At 40.6% G+C, this 25,140-nt stretch overlaps 1 long non-coding RNA gene across 1 annotated transcript in view; it reads right to left on the minus strand.

Moving 5' to 3' along the window:
• LOC129547637 (uncharacterized) overlaps positions 1-21,536 on the minus strand; it is a 42,574-nt gene extending 21,038 nt beyond the window's left edge. Inside the window, exons 1-2 of the long non-coding RNA XR_008684111.2 lie at positions 21,276-21,536; positions 1,788-1,993 (exon numbers count right to left, since the gene is read on the minus strand). This is a non-coding gene — a long non-coding RNA (uncharacterized LOC129547637). The remainder of the gene's footprint in view (positions 1-1,787; positions 1,994-21,275) is intronic.
• Between the last annotated feature and the right edge of the window lie 3,604 nt (positions 21,537-25,140).

Raw genomic sequence — 25,140 nt, forward strand, 5'->3', positions numbered from 1 at the left:
GTTCAACTTTTTTATTGCATCACTTGAAAAAAATGAAGTATGTACAGTGTTTTCTTAGTTTCAAGTGTACAGCAAAGTGACTCAGTTGTATCTGTGTATGTGTGTATATGCATGTATATATTTCTGTAAGGGCTTATAAAACCCACATTAACTTTTTGGCCAACCCAGAATATATATATCAGTTCAGTTCAGTCGCTCAGTCATGTCTGACGCTTTGCGAACCCATGGACTGCAGCATGCCAGACCTCCCTGTCCATCACCAACTCCTGGAGTTTACTCAAACTCATGTCCATTGAGTTGGTGATGCCATCCAACCATCTCATCCTCTGTCGTCCCCTTTTCCTCCCGCCTTCAATCTTTCCCAGTATCAGAGTCTATTCAAACGAGTCAGTTCTTCGCATCAGGTGGCCAAAGTTTCAGCTTCAGCATCAGTCCTTCCAATGAATATTCAGGACTGATTTCCTTTAGGATGGACTGTTTGGATCTCCTTGCCATCCAAGGGACTCTCAAGAGTCTTCTCCAACACCATAGTTCAAAAGCATCAGTTGTTCGGCACTCAGCTTTTTTTATAGTCCAACTGTCACATCCATACATGACCCCTGGAAAAACCATAGCTTTGACTAGACGGACCTTTGTCAGCAAGGTAATGTCTCTGCTTTTTAATATGCTGTCTAGGTTGGTCATAACCTTTCTTCCAAGGAGCAAGCATCTTTTATTTTCATGGCTGCAGTCACCATCTGCAGTGATTTTGGAGCCCAAAAAGATCAAGTCTGTCACTGTTTGCCCATCTATTTGCCATGAAGTGATGGGACCGGATGCCATGATCTTAGTTTTCTGAATGTTGAGTTTTAAGCCAACTTTTTCACTCTCCTCTTTCACTTTCATCAAGAGGCTCTTCAGTTCTTCTTCGCTTTCTGCCGTAAGTGTGGTGTATATTCTTTTTTCAGATCCTTTTCCATTGGGCTTGACACTGACATTGAGTATAGCTCCTTGTGCTATACAGTACGTCTTTGTTGTTTGACTGTGTTATACACAGTAGTTTGTCTGCTAATCCCAACTCCTAATTTATCCCTCCCTCACTACCTTTTCCTCTTTGGTAACCATAAATTTGTTTTCTATGTCTTTGGGTCTCTTTCTGTTTTGTAAATAAGTTTATGTGTATCATTTTTTTTTTATTCCACATATGACATTTGTCTTTCTCTGAGTTGAATTTTTAACAGCTTTATTGAGGTACGTTTGACGTACAGTTAACTACAGTTGACCCTCTGTATCCACAAGTTCTGTATCCATGGATTCCACATCCACAGAGTCAACTAATATCAAAGTATTCAGAAAAAATTTTCTTCTCCAGAAAGTTCCAAAAAAGCCAAACTTACTTTATTGCGCTGGCTAGCTTCTCCAGTGATACGCTGAGTAAAAGTGACAGTAAACATACTTGTTTTGTTCCTGATCTTAGGGGAGAAAGCATTCAATGATTTTGCCATTAAACATTATATATAATTAAATATTTTATTAGCTGTAGGTTTTATCAAGTTGAACAAGTTCTCTTTTCTTTCTACTTAACTCACAACTAGAGCCTCTAAAAAATTATATGGTTGGATTTCTAGTTGACCATGCTTGATTGAGTATATACATTCATCTGCTCCTTCCCAAATCCTCACCAAAATTATCATATATGATTTTTTTTAGAAAAAGATATAGACTCATAAGAATAAAAAACAAAAGCCAAAATATTGACAACCAAAAACCAGACTTAACAGCACTGAAAAAGCTGAAAGCCTACTTACTTTTCAGTTGTGGGGGGAGCAATTTAGAACAAACTTAATCGAAGGGCATAACCCTCCGAAAAGACTTGAACTCAGAATAAGTAAGGAATAAGTACTGGGGCTTCCCTGGTGGTCGAGTGGTTAAGACTTCACCTTCCAATTCAGGGGGTGCAGCTTCACTCCTTGGTGGGGGAGCTCAGATCCCCCATACCTCACAACCGGAAAACCTAAACAGAAAACAGAAACAGTAATGTAACAAATTCAATAAGGACTTTAAAAATGGTCCACTTAAAAAAATCTTTCAAAAAATAAATAAAAAGAAGACTTTGAAAAAGAAGAACCAAGGGTTTCCCTAGTGGCTCAGTGTTAAACAATCTGCCTGCTGAGGCAGGAGACACGGGTTCAACCCCTGATCCAGGAAGATCCCATATGCCATGGAGTGACAAAGCCCTTGCACCACAACTATTGCGTCTGTGCTCCAGAGCCTGTGAGCCACAACTACTGAGCCTAGAGCCCCTGGACTGCAACAAGAGAAGCCACCATAAAGAGAAGCCCACACACCGCAACCGGAGAACAGCCCCCGATCATCACTGCATCTAGAGAAAAGCTCACGCAGCAACAAAGACCCAGCACAGACATAAATAAATAAATATAATTTACTTCCAAAGGTAGGATGAGAGGGTGGGAGGACTGGCTGATTATATGAATAAGGACCAGTTATTGTTGAGAACAGAAAGTCACTTTCCCCACCTGGTGCCACCAGAAGGCTATACTTCCTCCACAATAGCATAATACTGGAGGCTCAGATACTGAAAAAACTGAACCAAAGAGGGTATGAGGCAGAGCTGAGGGCAGGGGTAAAGTGCCACAGTGAAAAGAGGGGGAATTAATTATAGTCTACATACTGAATGGGATCAGCAGCATCCTTTCCCTGCTGTTTCATGAAAACCAGGCTTATGCATCTATGTTAATTCCTCGGGCTATTGTAGCAAAGCACTGCAAATTAGCCGGTTTAAAACAACATCTCTGGTGACTCAGATGGTAAAGAATCTGCCTGCAAGGTAGGAGACTTAGGTTTGACCCCTGGGTCGGGAAGATCCCGTGGAGAGGGGAATGGCTACCACTCCAGTATTCTTGTCTGGGAAACCCCGTGGACAGAGGAGCCTGGTGAACTACAGTCCCTGGGGTCACAGAGAGACGGACATGACTGAGTGACTAACAGTTTCACTCTCCCTTTATTGTCTAACAGTAAGGAACTGCTGCTGCTGCTGCTGCTGCTGCTAAGTCACTTCAGTCGTGTCCGACTCTGTGTGACCCCATAGACGGAAGCCCACCAGGCTCCCCCGTCCCTGGGATTCTCCAATGTGTGAAAGTGGAAAGTGAAAAGTGAAAGTGAAGTCGCTCAGTCGTGTCCGACCCTTAGCGACCCCACGGACTGCAGCCTACCAGGCTCCTCCATCCATGGGATTTTCTAGGCAATAGTACTAGAAGTTGGAAATCAAGGTGTTGGCAGGGTCATGGTCTCGCCAAAGCCCCTAGGATTCTCCTTTCTCTCTTCTATTTCTGTGACCCGAGGTGTTCCTTGTACATAGATGTGCCACTGCAGTCTTTACCTCCATCCTCACATGGCGGTTCTTTCCCTGTGTGTGCGTGTGTGTCTCTATCTCTTCTTATAAGGACATGTCACATTGGATTAAGGGCTCACCCTACACCAATATGACCTCATCTTAATGAATTACAACCCTGTTTCCAAATAAGGTCACATTTCTGCGGTACTGGAGGTGAGGACCGCAACATATCTTTTTGGGGAACACAATTCAACCCATAACTGCATTCTCAGCAGGAGGTTGAAGGATTACTCTCTGAGAAAACTGACCTAGTCAAGAGGAAGAAACCTAAAGATCCTGACATTTGGTGAAGTACAAATCAAACATCCTTGTTCTTGCCTGATCACCCCCTAGTGATCTGATCCATACACACAAAGCTTCCAATATATTTTTGTTATCCTCCTACTAAATAAACATTTAAGGATACATTCTATCGTGACAGACACAGATGAAAAAAAGGAAGTTCAGGTAAATAGAATATGCAGGAAGCAGAAAAAAATCTGTAAGAACCTTTAGAGAGATAACAGAAGTTACATCTATGACACAAGAACAGATTTCTTAAAAGTACAGTGAGAGATTTAGAAAAAGTTCTTGGAAATAAAAATATAACAACCAGTATTTTTAAATTCAATAGATAGTTTGGAAAATAAAATAGAGGAATTCTCCTAGAAAGTAGACTCAAAATAAAAGATATTTGAAATAAAAGGAAAAAAGGATATGAAAATCAGTGAGTGGAACTAATCCAGAGAGTCTAATGTCTAACAAATAGTTCAGGAAAGAACGAACAGAGCAACAGAGGTGAGAAATTTTTCAAAGAAATAAGTTAAGTTTTATCTTTTGTTGTTCCATATCCCCAAGTCATTACATCAGCCACTGAGAGATGGTTATTGGAAGCTTACAATTAGTAATGAAAATAAAACAGAGGCAATATTGTAACAAATTCAATAAAGACTCTAAAGTTAGTAACCTAAATACAACCACTCAGAATAACTTAGCTGTTCTAGGCACTTACGAACATCACTTGTCTGACCTAGGCATAAATTTAAGCTTTTAAAAACGAGCAGTAACTGGAAACTTCAGAGCACCAGGGGACTAATAAACTAGTCAGATATTCTGCTACTCCTTTTTCTCCATGGCAGTGTATCGCAACCTTGTCTACACATCAGAATCACTATCAAGCTTTTAAAATTCCAAACCCCAGCCACACCTCAGACCACGTAAATCAGTCTCTTCAAGTGCGACCCAGTCGTATTGTTCAAACTCCTCGGGTGATTCCAATGGACTGCCAAGGTTGGGAACCATTGCTCTGTAAAAATCGTAATGTCCAGCATTCGGATAATACCACATTGGCTTCAGTCTTTTTAAAATAAGCTGTCTACTTAAGATGTACAAGCAAAATTTGACCCTCTACCTTTTTTTAGACATGGTGTTAGGGAAAGGGAGATTTTCCCTCTCAGCAAGTCACCTGCTTAAAAGAAACGGCTGCTGTAACCCCATATAAAACCTCTCTTTAAGACAATAAGGATGGGCAGGGATACTATCTAATCATAATTCTTTTACCCATGTGAGCTACGTTCTATAAACAAGTCTCTTTTTATTCTTTAACTGCAATATTAAACAAAAAGTTAGTTTCATGTGGACAGCAAAGTCAGTTATACACATATCTATTCTTTTTTCAAATTCTTTTCCCATTTAGATTGTTATATAATATTGAGCAGAGTTCCCTGTGCTATACAGTAGCTCCTTGTTTGTCCATTTTATTTTATTTTTTTAAAAGATTCTTTGATGTGGACCATTTTTTAAGTATTTATTGAATTTGTTACAATATTGCCTCTGTTTTATGTTTTGGTTTTGGGCTTCGAGGCATGTGAGATCTTAGCTCCTTGACCAGACCAGGCATCAAACCTGCACCCCCTGCATTGACAGTGCAGAGTCTTAACCACTGGATTACCAGGGAAGTCCTGGTTATTTATTTTATTTAATTTATTTATTTTATTATTATTATTATTTTAATTAATTTATTTTAATTGGAGGCTAATTACTTTATATTATTATATTGGTTTTGCCATACATCGACATGAATCTGCCCCAAGTGTACACATGTTCCCCATCTTGAACCCCCCTCCCACCTCCCTATTTATTTTAAATATAGCAGTGTGTACATGTCAATCCCAAACTCCCTAACTGCTCCTCCCCCAGCCCTCCCCTGGTAACCATAAATTCATTCCTCTCAGTCTGTGAGTTTATTTTGTAAAGAAGTTCTTTTGTATCATATTTTTTTAGATTCCCTATATAAGTGATGTCACGTGATATTTGTCTTTATCTGACTTACTTCACTCAGTATGATAATCTCTAGGTCCATCCATGTTGCTGTAATGGCATTATTTTATCTTTTTTAATGACTGAGTATAATATTTCATTGTGTATATGTACTCTATCTTCTTTATCCATTTCTGTCAATGGAAATTTAGGTTGCTTCCATATCTTGGCTATTGTAATCAGTGTTGCAATGAACACTGGCAGTTAGCACTTAAAAAAAAAAGAACGGTTTTAATGAGATGTAATTTACATACTGTGAAAGTCACCCATTTAAAGGGTACAGTTCAGTGGCTTGGGGTATATTTGCAGAGTTGTCATCACCACTAACTAATTTCAGAGCAATGTAGCTAATGGGTCTTGTCACAAGCATAGGGGAGGAGACCAAGACTAGAAAAACATGATTCAAAGTTGCAGTCTGAGTAACAAAATAGAGTAAACCAAATTATCCTCATAAAGCAAGCATATCCACGCCACAAAGTTCATGCCAAACATTAGGCTTGGAGAGCTCGCAGAATGAACTGTTGGCAACATTTATTAAATGACACTGTCTGACATAGAAAATAAATGCATCGTGTATGCATTCTCACAGATATTTAGCTCTTGAATTGGTCAAAACTATGTAACAGCAGGAGGGAAAAGTGCTCAAAGACATCTTGCTCTGTTTATTATAGCAAACCCATGTTCCAAGAGAACATTCTGCGTTTTAAGTTTTCATCTCCGGCCTCCTCTGGAGCAGGGAGGAGTGACTGGCTCCTCTCGCGTGCATATCGAAACCAGTCCTCTGCTATACAGTAGGTCCTTGTTGGGTTTCCATTTTAAATATAGCAGTGTGTACCTGTCCATCCCAAACTCTTTAACTATCCCTTCCCCCAGGGAACTCTGCTCAATGTTGTGTGGCAGCCTGGATGGGAGGGCAATTTGTGGGAGAATGGATGCATGTATATGTATGGCTGAGTCCCTTTGCTATTCCTCTGAAACTATCACAGCATGGTTAACCAGCTATAATCCTGTACAAAGTTAAGAGTTTAATTTTAAAAAATCAATCCTGAAAAACTGTGAGAAGAGAGACGTCCCTGGTGGTCCAGTGGTTAAGACTCTGTGCTTCCAATGCAAAGGGCGTGGGTTCAATCCCTGGTCAGGGAAATAAGATCCCACATTACACATGGCATGGCCAAGAGGAAAAAATTTTTTCAAATCTATGCGAAGAGAGAGTTTGGTGTCTCCATTTCCAAGTGTTTTCCACGCAGTAGCCCTGGGAAGCAAGATAGGCAGGGCCATGTGGACTCGTAGATCCCTGGTCCTTGGTTGATTTTCACAAGTTGTTGCTTTACCAGTGAGAGAAATTATAGATGTGTGCAGTGTCCATGGGAGAAGGCAATGGTACCCCACTCCAGTACTCTTGCCTGGGAAATCCTATGGATGGAGGAGCCTGGTAGGCTGCAGTCCATGGGGTCGCTAAGGGTCGGACACGACTGAGCAACTTCACTTTCACTTTTCACTTCCATGCATTGGGGAAGGAAATGGCAACCCACTCCAGTGTTCTTGCCTGGAGAATCCCAGGGACGGGGGAGCCTGGTGGGCTGCAGTCTGTGGGGTCGCACAGAGTCGGACACGACTGAAGTGACTTAGCAGCAGCAGCAGCAGTGTCCATGATATCTGGGAACTCACAGGTACAGTGTATTCCTTTTATTTAACATCTGTGCTCTCCAGGGAACCCTTTTTCTCCTGGGATTCGAGGGCTTTCTGATTCTCCAGAAGTCAAGCATCTCTAAAAGCTTCTGCAAGCTGTTGTTGTTGTTCAGTCGCTAAGTCGTGTCCGACTCTTTGCAACACCATGGCCTGCGGCACATCAGGCTTTCCTGGAGGCTTCACCATCTCCTGGAGTTTGTTCAAACTGACATCCATTGAGTTCATGATGCCATCCAACCATCTCATCCTCTGTCGTCCCCTTCTCCTCCTGCCTTCAATCTTTCCCAGCATCAGGGTCTTTTTTAATGAGTCAGCTCTTCGCATCAGATGGCCAAAGGATTGGAGCTTCAGCTTCAGCATCAGTCCGTCCAATGAATATTCAAGGTTGATTTCCTTTGGTACTGACTGGTTTGATCTCCTGGCAGTCCAAGGGATTCTCAAGAGTCTTTGTTAGCACCACAATTCAAAAGCATCAATTCTTCCGTGCTCAGCTTTCTTTATGGTCCAACTCTCTCATCCATACATGACTACTGGAAAAGCCATAGCTTTGACTATGTGGACATTTGTTGGCAAAGTGATGTCTCTGCTTTTCAATATGCTGTCTAGGTTTGTCACAGCTTTCCTTCCAAGGAGCAAGGGTTTTTAAATTTCATGGTTGCAGTCACCATCTTCAGTGATTTTGGAGCCCACCCCCCAAAAATATCTGTCACTGTTTTCACTTTTTTCCCTCTATTTGCCATGAAGTGATGGGACTGGATGCCATTATCTTATTTTTTTTTTTTAATACTGAGTTTCAAACCAGGTTTTTCACTCTCCTCTTCCACGCTCATCAAGAGGTTCCTTAGTTCCTTTACACTTTCTGCCATTAGAGTGGTATCATCTGCATATCTGATGTTGTTGACATTTCTCCTGGCAGTCTTGATTCCAGCTTGTGATTCATTCAGCCTGGCATTTTGCATGATGTACTCTGCTTGTGGGTTAAATAAGCAGGATGACAATATTGTCACCCTGCAACCTGTACCTGAGTGCTAAGGAATACTCAGGAGACATTAATGGTATGCTAGTCCTTTCCCCTTTGTTGGTTTCCCTGCTTCTTGCTCCATTCTCCAGTTTCCTACCTGATCCATGACCCAGAGCTTTGGAACCAGTTCTGAGCTTCTGAGTGTCCTAGGATAGGCTGCAATAAATTGGGGCATTGGAATTCTTCATCTAGGACTTCATTGGTGGCACAGTGGATAAGAATCCACCTGCCAGTGCAGAAGACATGGGTTTGATCCCTGGTCCAGGAAGATTACACATGCCATGGAGCAAGTAAGCCTGTGTGCCGCAACTACTGAGCCCATGCCACAACTACTGAAGCCCACTCGCTTTAGAGCCTTTGTTCATCAACAAGAGAAGCCATTGCAATAAGAAGCCCCCACATCACATCTAGAGAGTAGCCCCCACTTGCCACACCTAGAAAAAGCCCACTTGTAAAAATGAAGACCCAGCACAGCCAAAAAAGAAAAAGAAAAGAATTCCTCACCAAGAAGTCTCCATGTTCTCATTTGAGGATGAAGTGAAGGGGATGAAATTGCTCCAAAGACACTGCCAATTTTTAACTTTACCTGAGCTCCTGGACAACAGGGAGAGTTGGGAAAGTCAACCACACCCGTACCTCCTCTTCACCCACCCTTTTGCATTCTGGGAAACAGGTTTGCTGGAAAGAATCTTTTTTCTCCATATGACTGGATAAGACTGATGAAATACAGTAAGTAAATTAATTAATTAATTAAAATCTATGCCCTTCCCAGATGATATAATTTTTTATCTTTTACTGGAGCTCCTTCTAAATGTTATGCCCAACAGACCTTCCAAGTGTCCAGTTGGCTCTTGAGTGCAACTTAGGCTACTAATGCTTCCACGTGGCTCTGCTCATTATAATGAAATTAGCACAGAGGGCAGCCCTCAGTGTGCATTCATAAGGTTATGCAGTCTGTTCTCGGTCAAGCTCTCCGTCCCCCTTGGTACAGTCTCAGCTCTGTCTCACTTCACTTTTTAACTAAAAAAGTGCAGGAACTAAACTACCTCTTCCTCATTATTAGTGCCTGTGCCCTTGCTGATCAAAATGTATTTATCTGATTCTACCGATTCAATGCACTCTTTCCCCCCACCACTAAGTTGTTCACAAAAAAATTTTCACCAAGCATGCATCACCATATGAATATATGTCTTCCTTTCAAATCCTCTGTTAACTACAATTTACCTCCTTCGTAGCTATCCCATTTGTGATATACTAAATATCCTAAATCCAATACAGTAAATTCCCCTTTAATGAATGTTGCCTAATATTTACAATAATATTGAGATCCTGGAAAATGTACTTTCATACCAGGAAAATGTGCTTTCATATCAGCTGATGACACACCAGCTCTATAGAAATCAAGAAAGGATATGCAAATAAAAAGGTTAGACTGAATGTCAGTCAACACACTCCTTTAATCACTGTCTTTGTATGGAAGAATATGCTCCCTGACCTTGATTTTATACTGAAAGAAATCATGAAAATAAAAACTGTAATCAGAGATCAGGGTCGGGGAAGAAGGGGATATAGTGCCTCATGCCAGCCAGGCTGCAGGCATCCACGGTAAGGATCAGTGCTCTCAGCTGCTCACAATCTATCAGCAAACAGAAAACCTCACACTGGTTTCCTGTTGCTGAAGCAAACTTGATTTTGTTTCATTTTTAGAGCTTCAGCTAAACAGCATATATTTTGTAATGGGCCCATTGGGCTTCCCAGGTGGCTCAGTGGTAAAGGATCCCCTGCCAATGCAGGAAACATGGGTTTGATCCCTGGGTCGGGAAGATCCACTGGAGAAGGAAATGGCAACCCACTACAGTATTCTTGCCTGGAGAATTCCATGGGCAGAGGAGCCTGGTAGGCTGCAAACAGTGGGGTTGCAAAGAGTCAGACATAACTTAATGACTCAATACGTGCTGTTGGTTCTGCTTGCCCGCCTACTTGCCATGGTCAGAGGACCCTAACCAGTTGGACCAGTCTTGGCCGAGTTGCTCAGGATAGTGATGTCTTAGCCTGAGTCAGGCTCACTGGCAAGAAGTCCCAGGGCTTGAGATGCAGACGGCAGAAAGATAGAAGGCCAACTAGGGTGGATCCAGACGTGTGCCCGTGCTGACAGCTGCCTCAGAAAGCAGATCGTGCAATATGGAAAAGACCAGAAGGGCTATAAGAATGACTATCTGATGACTCATAATATGTGTTTGGGGAATTTTTTTCCTGTAATCTTTTACATCAAAATAATTTCAAACTTACAGAAAAGTTTCAGTCAAAAAGAGAGGGGAAAAAAAGGGTACAAAGGACTCCCATACAAGCTTCATCTCAGTCCCACGTTTGTTAACCTTAAGCCACTTTTACTTTTTTAGCTTCTCTTATCATTATTATTTATTTTTTGGACATTGTGGGATCTAGTTCCCTGATCAGGGATTAAATCTGAACCCCCTGCTTTGAAAGTTCAGAGGCTTAAACACTGGATCACCAGGGAAGTCCCATCTCATACTATTATTTTCCAAACCATTTGAGGGTAAATTTGTTTACATAATATCCTTGTACCTCTAAACACTTCCCAATTTTCATGAATGCAAAGAAACATATCTTCTTTCAGGTCTCGTTCACTGAAGAAAAAACAAATCTACTTATACTATTATCTTTTCATGAGCATTAACTTCACAAATAGTGAAACAAAAGATTATAAGAATCTAAGATTAAGTGTTTCTCTTCAATTTTATATTTTCTGTCTAGGAGTCATGTATTAATAGAACATTATATAATATTTTAAGCTGTTTTTTAGTTATGTTTAAATTTTGAGGCCAAATACTGCATTGAATTGGCTTTAAAAAGAGTCTGAAATATTAAAGTGAAGTCAGGAAAATATGTCAAATACATGATTTTTAAACTTTTTAGACTTAATTTTAGAGCATTTTTATTGACTTGGTGACTTTTAATTTTGTTATGATTTCTAACTTACAGGGAAGTTTCAAGATGAGTGCAAAGATTGTTTATGTACTCTTTACCCAGTTTGTTTTCATTTTCCTGCATTATTTCTCATTATTTCCCTCTGTATATAAAAAAAAGTACACTTTTTCATGTAAACATGTACAACACACAGTATAGTTTAACAAAAAGGGAAAGAAACCTGAAAATACCAGGCCTTTCATTTCTAAATATTTCAGTGTTTATTTCCAAAGTACAAGAATATATTAATGATCAAAATCAGAAGTGAAACATCGCTGCTGCTGCTAAGTCACTTCAGTCGTGTCTGACTCTGTGCGACCCCATAGATGGCAGCCCAACAGGCTCTCCCGTCCCTGGGATTCTCCAGGCAAGAACACTGGAGTGGGTTGCCATTTCCTTCTCCAATGCATGAAAGTGAAAAGTGAAAGTGAAGATGCTCAGTCGTGTCCGACTCTTAGCGACCCCATGGACTGCAGCCCGCCAGGCTCCTCCATACATGGGATTTTCCAGGCAAGAGTACTGGAGTGGGTTGCCATTGCCTTCTCCGGTGAAACATTGATGCAATGCTATTAGCTAATCCATATTAAAATTCATGCATAGTTCCAGTATTGACCTTTATAGCTGTTTTCCCCCAGTCCAGGGTCCAATCCAGGATTATGCATTGCCTTTAACTGTCGTGTCTCTTCAGTTCAGTTCAGTTCAGTCGCTCAGTCCTGTCCGATTCTTTGCGACCCCATGAATCACAGCACACCAGGCCTCCCTGTTCATCACTAACTCCCGGAGTTCACTCAAACTCACGCCCATCGAGTCGGTGATGCCATCCAGCCATCTCATCCCCTGTCGTCCCCTTCTCCTCCCGCCCCCAATTCCTCCCAGCATCAGAGTTTTTCCAGTGAGTCAACTGGTCGCATGAGGTGGCCAAAGTATTGGAGTTTCAGCTTTAGCATCAGTCCTTCCAATGAACACCCAGGACTGATCTCCTTTAGAATGGACTGGTTGGATTTCCTTGCAGTCCAAGGGACTTTCAAGAGTCTTCTCCAACACCAGTTCAAAAGCATCAATTCTTCAGCGGTCAGCTTTCTTCACAGTCCAACTCTCACATCCATACATGATCACTGGAAAAACCATAGCCTTGACTAGACGGACCTTTGGTGGCAAAGTAATGTCTCTGCTTTTTAATATGCTATCTAGGTTGGTCATAACCTTCCTTCAGTCTCCTTTAATTTGGAACAGATCAACGACCCTTCTTTAAAGGCTTAAACAAACTATTTTATCTAATGTGCTAGCTTCATGAAAGAGATTCAAAACTGTGACCAGCTCTAAGTGTCAATGTGGGTATAATTTGTGCTGGTCATTGTGCTATATTCTTGGGGATGGAACCGAATCCAAAGAACTTTTTCTTCCATGTTGGTATTGATCAAAAGTTGTTATAATTTGTAGCTATTTTTCACCACTTAATTGATGTTGATTGGAAACGTTCTAAAACAGGCTTGCTTTTTTTTTGCCACATAATATAAATATAGTGATAAAAATAATGTAATAGTTGGAAAAATTTAAATATGACAAAACTGCAAGAGGCAAAGTGGTTGTCTGAGGAGGCTTTACAAATAGCTGAGGAGAGACAAAGCAAAAGGCAAGGGAGAAAGGGAAAGATATACATAACTGAATACAGAGTTCCAGAGAATAGCAAGGAGAGATAATAGACAGTACTTTGTCAACAAAGGTCCGTCTAGTCAAGGCAATGGTTTTTCCCGTGGTCATGTATGGATGTGAGAGTTGGACTGTGAAGAAAGCTGATCGCCGAAGAATTGATGCTTTTGAACTGTGGTTTTGGAGAAGACTCTTGAGAGTCCCTTGGACTGCAAGGAGATCCAAACAGTCCATTCTAAAGGAGATCAATCCTGGGTGTTCATTGGAAGGACTGATGCTAAAGCTGAAACTCCAATACTTTGGCCACCTCATGCGACGAGTTGACTCACTGGAAAAGACTCTGATGCTGGGAGGGATTGGGAGTTGGAGGAGAAGGGGATGACAGAGAATGAGATGGCTGGATGGCATCACCTACTTGATGGACATGAGTTTGAGTGAATTCCGGGAGTTGCTGACAGACAGGGAGGCCTGGCGTGCTGTGATTAACGGGGTTGCAAAGAGTCGGACACGACTGAGCAACTGAATTGAACTGAACTGAACTTAACGAGGTAATGCTCAAAATCCTTCTAGCTAGGCTTCAGCAGAACATGAATGGAGAACTTCCAGATGTACAAGCTGGATTTAGAAGAGGTAGAAGAACCAGAGATCAAATTGCTAACATTCACTGGATCATGGAAAAAGCACGGGAATTCCAGAAAAACATCTACTTCTGGTTCATTGACTGTGATAAAAGCTTTGACTGTTTGGATCACAACAAACTGGAAAATTCTTTTTTTTTTTTAATTTTTATGTAATAAATGGTACAAAGCACAGTGCCAAAAACATTAACAGTTAAAATTTCACCAAATGAAAAAAATACTATAGATAACACAATTGCAAAAAGCTACATTATTTTACAACTGCCTCAAGCTGCAAAAAGAAAAAAAACCCAATGCCATACCTAAGTTATCCCTCTCTCAAAATAATGCCATTTATATTATAAACCACAAGCTCTCCATCAAAAGACGGGAACTGCTTTTGTTAATTCATATATATATATATATATATATATATATATGACTGTATCACTTTGCTATACACCTGAAACAAACACAACACTGTACATAAAATATAGTACAATATAAAATAAAAATAAGTAACAGATCTTTGGGGCTTCACACTGAGTTAGAGTTCCTATCAGAGGGATAACAGCACCATAGCCGCACTGGATCCTCATGAAGGAGGCACACGAATGACTGGGTTACAAGAGTTACAGGAATGAGAGCTGCTCATTCCCAGAAACTACAGCTCACAGAAAACCAACAAAGGCGCGAGATACAGACCATTCACTAAAACTTAAGAAAGTCCACATCACTCCTACAACATGTCGAAAGTACCTCAGAATTCACATAATACCAACTTTCTCATGGTTCTGGTTAAATTACATATACCAGTTTATAACAGATGGCAAAATCTGTAACTCTGTTCAAAGTTTTAAAAGATTACTTAAGAATAGTTTCTTGTATTTCTATGCCACCTTTATAGTTCTGGTTTCTCATTTCTTAATTAGTAAATTCAGCATGCAGGTTCTATCCCAGGCTAATTTATACACTTCCGGAAGGAATGGCCTCTTAAATCCAGAGTGTTGAGGTGGGGAGCCCCCAACCACGTCAGATTCGTTTCACATATGATAATATACATGTTTCAATCATTCTCCCAAATTATCCCACCCTCACCCTCTCCCACAGAGTCCAAAAGACTGCTCCACACATCCAAGTCTCTGCTGTTGTCTCGTATACAGGGTTATCGTTATCTTCTTGCTATATTCCATATATATGTGTTAATATACTGTATTGGTGTTTTTGTTTCTAGCTTACTTCACTATGGATAATAGGCTCCAGTTTTGTCCACCTCATTAGAACTAATTCAAATGTATTCTTTTTAATTGCTGAGTAATACTCCATTGTGTAAATGTACCACAGCTTTCTTATCCATTTGTCTGCGGATGGACATCTAGGTTGCTTCCATGTCCTGGCTATTATAAACAGTGCTGCGATGAACATTGGGGTACATGTGTCTCTTTCAATTCTGGTTTCCTCGGTGTGTATGCCCAGGAGTGGGATTGCTGGGTCGTATGGCAGTTCAAACTGGAAAATTCTTAAAGAAATGGGAATACCAGACAACCTTTCCTGTCTCCTGAGAAATCTGTATGTAGGTCAAGAAGCAACAGAACTGGACATGAAACAACTCACTGGCTCAAAATTGAGGAGTACGTTCAGGCTGTATATCGTCACCCTGCTTATTTAACTTATATGCAGAGAATATCATGTGAAATGCCAGGCTGGATGAAGCACAAGCTGGAATTAAGATTGCCAGAAGAAATATGCAGATATGCAGATAATACCATTCTAATGGCAGAAACTGAAGAGGAACTAAAGAACCTCTTGATGAGGGTTAAAGAGGAAAGTGAAAAAAACAGTTCAAAATTCAGCATTCAAAAAACTAAGATCATGGCATCTGGTTCCCTCACTTCATGGTAAATAGAAGAGGGGAAAAAGGACAGAGTTTATTTTCCTGGGTTCTAAAATTTCCTGCAGACCGTGACTGCCTCCATGAAATTACAAAACCCTTGCTCCTTGGAAGGAAAGCTATGACAAACTTAGACAGCATATTAAAAAACAGAGACATTTTACTTTGTCGACAAAGGTTCATTTAGTCAAAACTATGGTTTTTCCATTAGTCATGTACAGATGTGAGAGTTGGACCATAAGAAGGCTGAGTGCTGAAGAATTGATGATTTTGAATTGTGGTACTGGGGAAGACTCTTGAGAGTCCCTTGGACTGCAAGGAGATCAAACCAGTCAATCCTAAAGGAAATTAGTACTGAATATTCATTGGAAGGACTGATGCAGAAACTGAAACTCCAGTACTTTGGCTACCTGATGCAAAGAACTGACTCATTGGAAAAGACCCTGATACTGGGAAAGATTGAAGGCAGGAGGAGAAGGGGTCGACAGAGGATGAGATGATTGGATACCATCACTGACTCAGTGGACATGAATTTGAGAAAACTCCAGGAGATAGTGGAGGACAGGGAAGTCTGGCATACTGCAGTCCATGGGGTCTCAAAGAGTCAGATACAACTTAGTGACTGAACAATAACAACAAAAGTGCAACTAGTATGTATGTCTTCAAATACATAGTTTAAAAAGATCAGCAACAAGATGTGAAAGTGAAGTTGCTCAGTCATGTTCAACTCTTTGCAACCCTGTGGGCTGTAGCCTATCATGCTTCTCCATCCATGGGATGGAGAAGGAGTACTGGAGTGGGTTGCCATTTCCTTCCTTCCTTAACAAGATGTATATGAGAAAAATTATAAATCTCTGATAAAAGAAATAAAAAAAACCTAAATAAATGTAGAGATATTTCATGTTCATCAATAGGAAGATTCAAATTGTCAAGATTTATTTATTTTTGTTCAGCCACTTAGTCATGTCCAACTCTTTGTGACCCTATCAACTGCAGCATGCCAGATGTTAGTTCAGCCCAATTTCATCTGTGGATTCAACAGAGTCCCAATCAAAATCTCAGCAAATTATTTTGTGGATATCAACTAAGTGATTATAAACTTTATATAAAGAAGCAAAAACTCAAAATGACCAACACAATATTAAAGGAAAAGCACTAAGTCAGGGGACTGCATTATGAAAGAACAGATGAACAGATCAATGGAATAGAACTGAGAGTCCACAAATAGATCCATATGAATAGAGTCATCTAATCTTTGACAAAAGAACAAAGACAATACAATGGAGAAAAGATCATCTTTTTCAACAAACGGTGCCAAGCAGCAAGGTATCCATACACACAAAAAAAGAAAAATTTCCAGACACAGAACTTAGAACTGTGACAAAAATAACAAATTAAAATGGATCATAGAACTAAATGCAAAATGCAAAACTATTTTGATGTAAAACTCCTAGAAGGTAACATAGGAGAAAATCTGGATGACCTCAAGCATGGTGATGACTTTTTTAGAAGCAATACCAAAGACACAATCCATGAAAGAAATAGTTGATAAATTGGACCTCATTAAAATTAAAAACTCTGCTCTGCTCTGTGGAAGAAACTGCCAAGAGAATGAGAAGACAAGCCACAGACTGGGAGAAAATACTTGGAAAAGACATGTCTGATAGAGGACTGTTATGCAAAATACACAAAGATTTCTTAAAATGCAGTAATAAGGAAACAACCTGATTTTAAAATAAGCCAAAGATTGGAATAGAAAGCTCACTACATACCTCACAGATGGCAAATAAACATACTAAAAGATGTTCCACGTTTAGGGAAATGCAGATTAAAGTAAGTGTGAGCTAACACTGCACACCTAAAACCCCAAACACTGACAACACTAAATGCTTGTGGGGATGTGGGGCAACAGGAACTGTTATTCATTGCTAGTGGGGTTGCAAAATGGTTCAATCTCTTTTGAAGACCGCCTGGAGACTTCTTATGAACCTAAATACACTGTTACCAAATGATTCAGCTTGGTATTTACCCAAATGAGTTGAAAACTTAGGTCTACCCAAAAACCTACACACAGATCTTTAAAGCAACTTTATTCATAATTGCCAAAACTTGCAAGCAATCAAGATGTCCTCCTGTAGGTGAACGGATAATAAACTACGGCATATCCAGACAGCGGCTAGTATTCAGCACTAAGAAGAAATGAGCTATCAAGCTATGAAAGGACATGGAGGACCCTTAAATGCATGTTACCAAGGGAAAGAAGGCAATTTGAAAAAGCTGTATGATTCCAACATTCTGGAAAAGCAAGAACAATTCGCACAGTAAAGTATCAGTGGTTGCCAGGGGTTGGGGCAAGGGAAGGATGATAGAGCACACGGGGTTTTTAGGGCAGTGGGTCTTCTGTGCCATATTGTAATGGTAGATACATGTCATTAAGCATGTGTGCTTACTGAGTCATTTCACTAGTGTTCGACTCTTGGCGACCCCATGGACTGTAGCCCACCAGTCTCCTCTGTCCATGGGATTTCCCAGGTAAGAATGCTGGAGTGGGTTGCCATGCCCTCCTCCAGGGGGTCTTCCCAACCCAGGGATTGAACCCATGTCTCTTATGTCTCCTGAGCAGGCGGATTCTTTAGCACTAGGGCCACCTGGGAAGCCCACATGCCACTATAAATTCGTCCAAATCCATAGGATACTCAACACCAAGAGTAAATCCCAGCATAAACTATGTTTATAAGAGGTGTCGATGTAGATTCATAGATGGTAACAAACGTACAACTCTGGTGGGTGGGGGAGGTTGACAGTAGGGAAGGTTGTGTGTATGTGGAGGCCGGGGGTACATGGAAAATCTCTGTAGCTTCTGCTCAGTTTTGCTGTGAACCTAACACTGCTCTGAAATGTGTCTATTTAAAAGGGGAAAAAGGACTACTCTAGCAGTTCAGTGGTTAGGACTCAGTGCTCTCACTGCCAGGCCCCAGGTTCAATTCCTGGTTGGGGAACTGAGATCCCTCAAGCTGCACCTCAGGCAAAATTAAAAAAAAAAAAGCAACAACTATAACCGAGCTTCCCTACAGAAACATCTTTCCTGCTGAGGGGAGAAGCGCCTTTCCTGTTCTCATTGGTCTTTTTAAGGGGGGATCATCTTAATACATTTCTGTATGTCATTTGTAAAGCCAACTTTCAAGTGGCTTGCTTGAGTAGCACACCTCAGGGATATATTCACTCTCTTCACTAGCTCTCACACAGCTGACATATTATAACCTTTAATATTGAGGATGCAATTTCTCAAGATGATCCAACTGAGGAGATCAAGCCCTGAGCATTTCAGCCTTTCTCTGCAATTGATGACTTTCAGTGCACATCATGGACATAAACAGATGGCATAGTGTGGTTGTAAACAACATCTAAACATCGTACCTGAACATGAAGAAATCCAAGACAAAAACCAGCCAAGAAGTAGATTAGGAATCCTTTTTTTTTTTTTCTTTTTGGCCACACTGTGTGGTTTGGCTTGTGGGATCTTAGTTCCGCACAGTGTTAGCTGCTCAGCTGTGTCTGACTCTTTGCAACCCCATGGACTGCAGCCTACCAGGCTCCTCTGTCCCTGAAATTCTCCAGGTAAGAATACTGGAGTAGGTTGCCATTCCCTTCTCAAGGGGATCTTCCCAACCCAGGGATCAAACTCGGGTCTCCCAGGGATTGAACCCAGGTCTCTTGCATTGCAAGCAGATTCTTTACCATCTGAGCCACCAAGGAGGGATCAAACCCAGGCCACAGCAGTGAAAATTCTGAGTCCTAACCACTAGATCGCCAGGAAATTCCCAGGAATCCATTTTTTTTTCTGTCTCCCAAGTTGAAATATTTTCCTTTCTAGTTTTGGGTATATGTTTTCATTGACTTTGCATAATGCTGGAAATTGTATCAGTAAAAAAAAAAACCACTTATTTCAAGATTCACCTTTGATCATAATATTTAGCAATAGCTGACAGTGATACCCAACACACAGTGCCAGTCCCAGTGATCTGGAGCAAAGCTTAGGTCATTTCCTTTAGCAGATATAACATTAGAAAATAAACCAAAACATAAAAGAAAAACCTGACTGTATATAAAACTCGATCTTCAGCTCAAGCCGTATAGAAATTACTTTATCTGTCATCTGCTTCATGGATACCCACCTTTATAACTATTCATTATGAATATTATAAAATTCACAATTATACGCACGAATGAAGCTGAAAATCTGCTAAGGAAAAAAACATTAGATTGCTTAGAAAAAAGGCAACTAATGCAAATAAGTTATTATCTTTCCAAAGAATGAGAGAGAATAGCTATAATTCATTTAACAAATCAGTTTAATGAAAGTGGCAGATTTAATATGGTAATTGTATTATTAAATTGGTTCCTGAGAATTTTCTAAGCATTTTACATATATATCTTTTGTCATTTAACTCTTATGAAAACCCTGTAAGTTTCAATCATTATCAACATGCTTCTGTAGGTGAGTAAATTGAAGCACAGAGAAGAAAAGTCACATAACTAATAGACCAGGGAAAGGACATTCAAAACTCTCACTGTCCCTACCTGCAGATAACTGAAGTCACACATTTCTCTCCCAGATCATTCCCCTGGCAATGAAGGATTGCTGGGGAATTAAGACCCTAAGAGGGGGACTTCTCTGGTGGTCCAGGGGCTAAGACACCATACTCCCAGTGCAGGGGCTTGGGTTTGATCTCTGGTTAGGAAACTAGATTCCATATGCCACAGCTAAAGATCCTGCATGCTGCAACGAAGATCAAAGATCCTGTGTTCCCCAACTAAGATCTGGTGAAGCCAAATTAAGAAAAACAAACAAATAAACAAAAGCCCAAGAGCAACCTTCAACCAAAGAGGTTCAGGAATTGGTCAATAAATATCCCATCTTCCTTGCCTCTCTGTGAGACGATTCTAAGTATTCTGCACAAGGATAGAGCCCTGACTACCCGGCTCTCTTTCCTTCCCGGTCTCACTTTTCAACTCTCCCATCATCCTTTCAGGGATCACTTGCTGAATCAACCACCTCCCTCCCCCACTGGTCCCATCCTCTGCATATCTATGCACTCTTAAGAGCTGGCCATAGCCCTCTTTGGGAGGGTACACACTCATTTTACTGATTTGGCCATAAATTGAAATTTGTCATGGTGACTATATATTTATCTTATTCCCCAAGTCTGTGACTTTTCAGGCAGGTATGACACAGTTCAGTTCAGTTCAGTCGCTCAGTCGTGTCCGACTCTCCGCGACCCCATGAATCACAGCACGCCAGGCCTCCCTGTCCATCACCAACTCCCGGAGTTCACTCAAACTCATGTCCACAGAGTCGGTGATGACAGAGGGGATTTAAATGAACCCATTTTTGAGATTCCCTGTTTCACTGTGAAGCTTTTCAGAGAAGCGCCAGATGCAGTCAGCAGCTTTGGCCCTATCATTGCAAGCTGCTGCTGGGGAACAAAAATATGTAACAGAAGCCTGGACTGAGAACTTCTCAGGTTCTGATTCTGCCTTATTCCATATTTTCACACAATCTGTGTAACTTCTCTCACATTATGATTGGATATTATTTTATAAAAGCACTTTGTAAAGATACTTTGAAGGGCTTTTAGCTTTCTTGGTACAATTCAGTTATCAGAAGAATCTAGAGAAGATTGGTTTGGTCATATTCCATGCCTCCAGGAAAAGGAAATCCAGTACCTCGGTCAAGACTGCTGCAATTCCCTGTGGAGTTCTGGTCTCTTGGCCTGGCTGGTGTGAGCTGCCGACACTGAACCCTTGTTCTCCATCGTGCAGTTCCAGGCTGTTCTTTCATCTCTCTTCTTCAATCCATCTCTTAGTTTCTATGCCAGAAGCAGCTCCTATTACTCAAGGTTTGGAGCTGTCTACAACGACCGCTTAGCAGGACAGAGCCACACAGCATCTTAAAATCAAACATCAGGCACTCTGGTTCCCAGCAGTCTTTTGGCTACATCTGTTGTTTCTGCCTTACTCCTCTCTCCTCTGTGCTTGCCCTCCCAGAAGAAAAAAAATAAAGAAAAAACAAATTCTTTCCATATCCTCTGTAGAGTAATTCGACCTTCTCAAGTCCCTACTTCCCAAAGTAGCTGGGAGCCTTTCTCCAGGACTTTTATGGTTTCCTTTTTTAGATATAAATCTTTGGACTATCTGGTATTTGCTTGTGCTTAAGAATAGTTAAAATTCTTTTTTATTGTTTTATACAAACAAATACAAGGAGATACAATATAGATTAGCAAACAGACCAGGAAAAAAAAAAATCAATGAACCAGAAAAAAAAAAAAAACAAGGATGAACAGGAACATAATGTTCAAAATGAATCAAAGATGCCCTCTATGACCTGTTTGTTCCCAGGTGCAATGAACACAGAGAACACACGGCTCAGAACCCCTCAGAAACTCCTTGGGTTATACCAGCAACCTTCTTCAAAGAATTGCCCCTGGGCTATTGGAGCCACCTCCAGTTGGAAGGTTCCAGATGCCTGGGAGTGCCCATCCCCCAGGGTGGCTGGTAGGCAGCCACTGACCAGTGAGGTTGGACGAAGCCCAGCTCCCTAACCTCAAGACTGCAGGAGCTCAAGGTGCAATTTATGCTCCAGAGCTCCCTACATGCTCAGACCATGTCCAAGAATTCATCAAAAATTGCCCGCTTTTCTTGTCTGCCTCCCCTTCACTGTCCTGCTTCCCTTACTCCCTTATTAACCAGTGCCAGGAGAACTTCAACTTGAATCTGTGGCTCAGCTGGCTTCTGGAAGAACCCAATCTAAGAAGCTAGGTCTCCTATTTTATTGCATAGACACCGTGGGAATTCATTCTTTCATATATATACAGTGAATACCTTTTATATATCTGATGCTGTTATGAAAAAAATGCTGAAAGTGAAATGTTGGACAGAGAAAGACAAATATTGTATGATATCACTTATATCTTAAATCTAAGAAAATACTACAAACTGGTAAATATAGCAAAAAAGCAGACTCATAGAGAACAAGCTAGTAATGGGGAGAGGTGGGTATATAGGGGTGAAGGATTAAGAGGTACAAACTATTATGTATAAAGTAAGATACAAGGATATATTGTACAACACAGGGAATATAGCCAATATTTTACAATTACTGTAAATGGAGTATAACCTTTACAATTATGAATCACTATATACCTGTACACCTGTAACATATAATATTGTACATCAACTGTACTTCAATAAAAGAATAAAAAGAATAAATAAAATAAAGAGAATAACTTTTTTAAAAAAGAAACAATTATGATGATGTATATAATACAGTCCAGACCCTCACAAAAAGTAAAAACTAGTTAGTGATGTGAGACATGGAAAGACAGAAAGATGAGGTCAAGTGCTTTTTTATTCATGCAGAAAATATCAAATATCCTCCATATATGGCCTTCCCAGGTGATGCAAATGGTAAAGAACTTATCTGCCAGTGGAGGAGATATAAGAGACGTGAATTCAGTATTCTTGCCTGGAGAATCCCATGGACAAAGGAGCCTGGTGGGCTGCAGTCCAAGGGGTCACAAAGAGTCGGAGACGACTAAGGTAGTTTAGGACACACACACACACACACACCCTCTATGTGTACATGATGGAATCTCAGAGATATCGGGAAGGAGTACTCACAGCTTCATGGTTTCATATGCTGATATTTGGAGGACACATAAGATTTCCAAACAAAAAGTTGGAAGCGGAGAGCATATTAACTGGGGAAAAATAGTATGGGAAGTTGAGCATGTGAGGTTGACGAGGTACAGCGAGCCACAGTGTTAAGAGAGCCCTTGAGAGGATCCTTTGTCTTCTCAAAGACTGAATCCCTGCCATCGTAACTTCCTTCATTCTGCCACTCTATTTTATGGGCATATGAGAGGATGCAGGTCAGTAACCTTCTGTGCTTCTGTGCTTTGTGGATACAAATCTTAGGCAATATGTTCAGATATGCAAATTTATTACATTCATTCTTTTAATATTCCTTCTATTTATTTATTTACTTTTCAGCCACACCACATGGCCTGTGGGTTCTCATCTCCCTGACAGGGATCGAACCTGGGCCCCCCTGCAGTGAAAACGCAGAGTCTCAGTCACTGGACTGCCAGGGAAGTCCCTACATTCTTTTTTTTTCCTGTATAATTTCACTTATAATTGTTCTTGTAAGCCTCTGTTCCACTTGGAGTGGTGGAAATTTAATCTTGGTCAGATTGTGTGGTCCCTGCTACCCTTTTCTCGTTAAGATTTCATCCAAATTCCTGCCTTCTGAAGAATTTGGTAGGATCCCTAATCCTCTGCATCATCTAGGCGTCTGATAGCATATCAGACATGAGCAGTACACTGCTGAGTTGTCCTTCATTCTTACCCTCAAGACGCCTCTATAGCTCACTGCTCTTTCTGCTCCTCCCATGCAACACTGGAACATGTAGACTGGCGGGTCTGGGAGGTGGGTCCCTGGGATCTGCCCAGGGGTGAGCAAGGTGCAAGGCCTCATTTCTACTTGTTTATTTATTTTTTGGCTGCATCACGTGGCATGTGGGATCTTAGTTTCCAGATCCGGGATCAAACCCGGACCCTCTGCACTGGAGGCGCAGAGTTTTAGCCACTGACTGGACTATCAGGGAAGTCCCACTACCTCGTAAATTTGTAACAAGAGTTAAATGAGCTAATATTTGTAAAGTGCTTAGAATAGTGTCTGGCTCCTGATAAATGTTGTCTGGGTGTTTGCTATATGAAGCACTTTATATATGTTGACTGTTTAATATTTCGTATGTCCTTTCCCTTTTACGGTTGGCGCTTGCGTGGGTCAGGTGGAAACCAGAACAGGAAATCATTTATCTTTACTGAGACTGTCATTATTACTTGTCTAAACAATCGCACTGAACTCCTAAAGGGTCTCATCTGTAACCTCCTCTTTTTCCAGACCATCTTACCTATTGCTGTTAGTAGCTCTGGTCATGTCTCTGCTTGTTTTCAAAGTTTTTAATAGGTCTCTATTCCCACTGTGAGACTTTGCTAAGTTTTGTACAGAAATACCTTTCCGAAGTACTAAAAAAAAAAAAAAAGAACATGTGCCCTGGGATATATATATAAACTAAAACAAGGAAGCACAAGTAAGAAATGTCTTTGAATTCTAGGCTCTTAAAATTTTATGTCAGCTTTACATTCTAATCCATAAGCTGGCCATACTTATTTTAACTTCAGAAACATTTCACACTTCTTGCTAATCAGGAAAGTTTTCAAAGGACTTTTCCTACTTGTTTCCTTGGTTAATTGATGAAAGCTATTGCATCAATTTTGGATAATTAGACTGAATAACAGACCTGACAGCTCAGACTAGGCGATTTCTTTTTGCTGTTGGGGTCACAATATTTCTAGAATCCAGACAGTTAAATGTATGGAGATATATATATATATATATATTTTAACCTGCTTTAAGTGCTATGTGGGATAATGATTAAGCAGAGATGCACTGAATGCTGACAAAGAGGTAGAAAAGTACATTTTCAGACTCCTGTTGATTAAAATTTTAATAAATATGCCTTCATGC

This window comes from Moschus berezovskii, chromosome 24 (assembly GCF_049115385.1).
Source record: "Moschus berezovskii isolate FMDL1 chromosome 24, NW_MosBer_1.0, whole genome shotgun sequence".
NCBI classification, from domain to species: Eukaryota; Metazoa; Chordata; class Mammalia; order Artiodactyla; family Moschidae; genus Moschus; species Moschus berezovskii.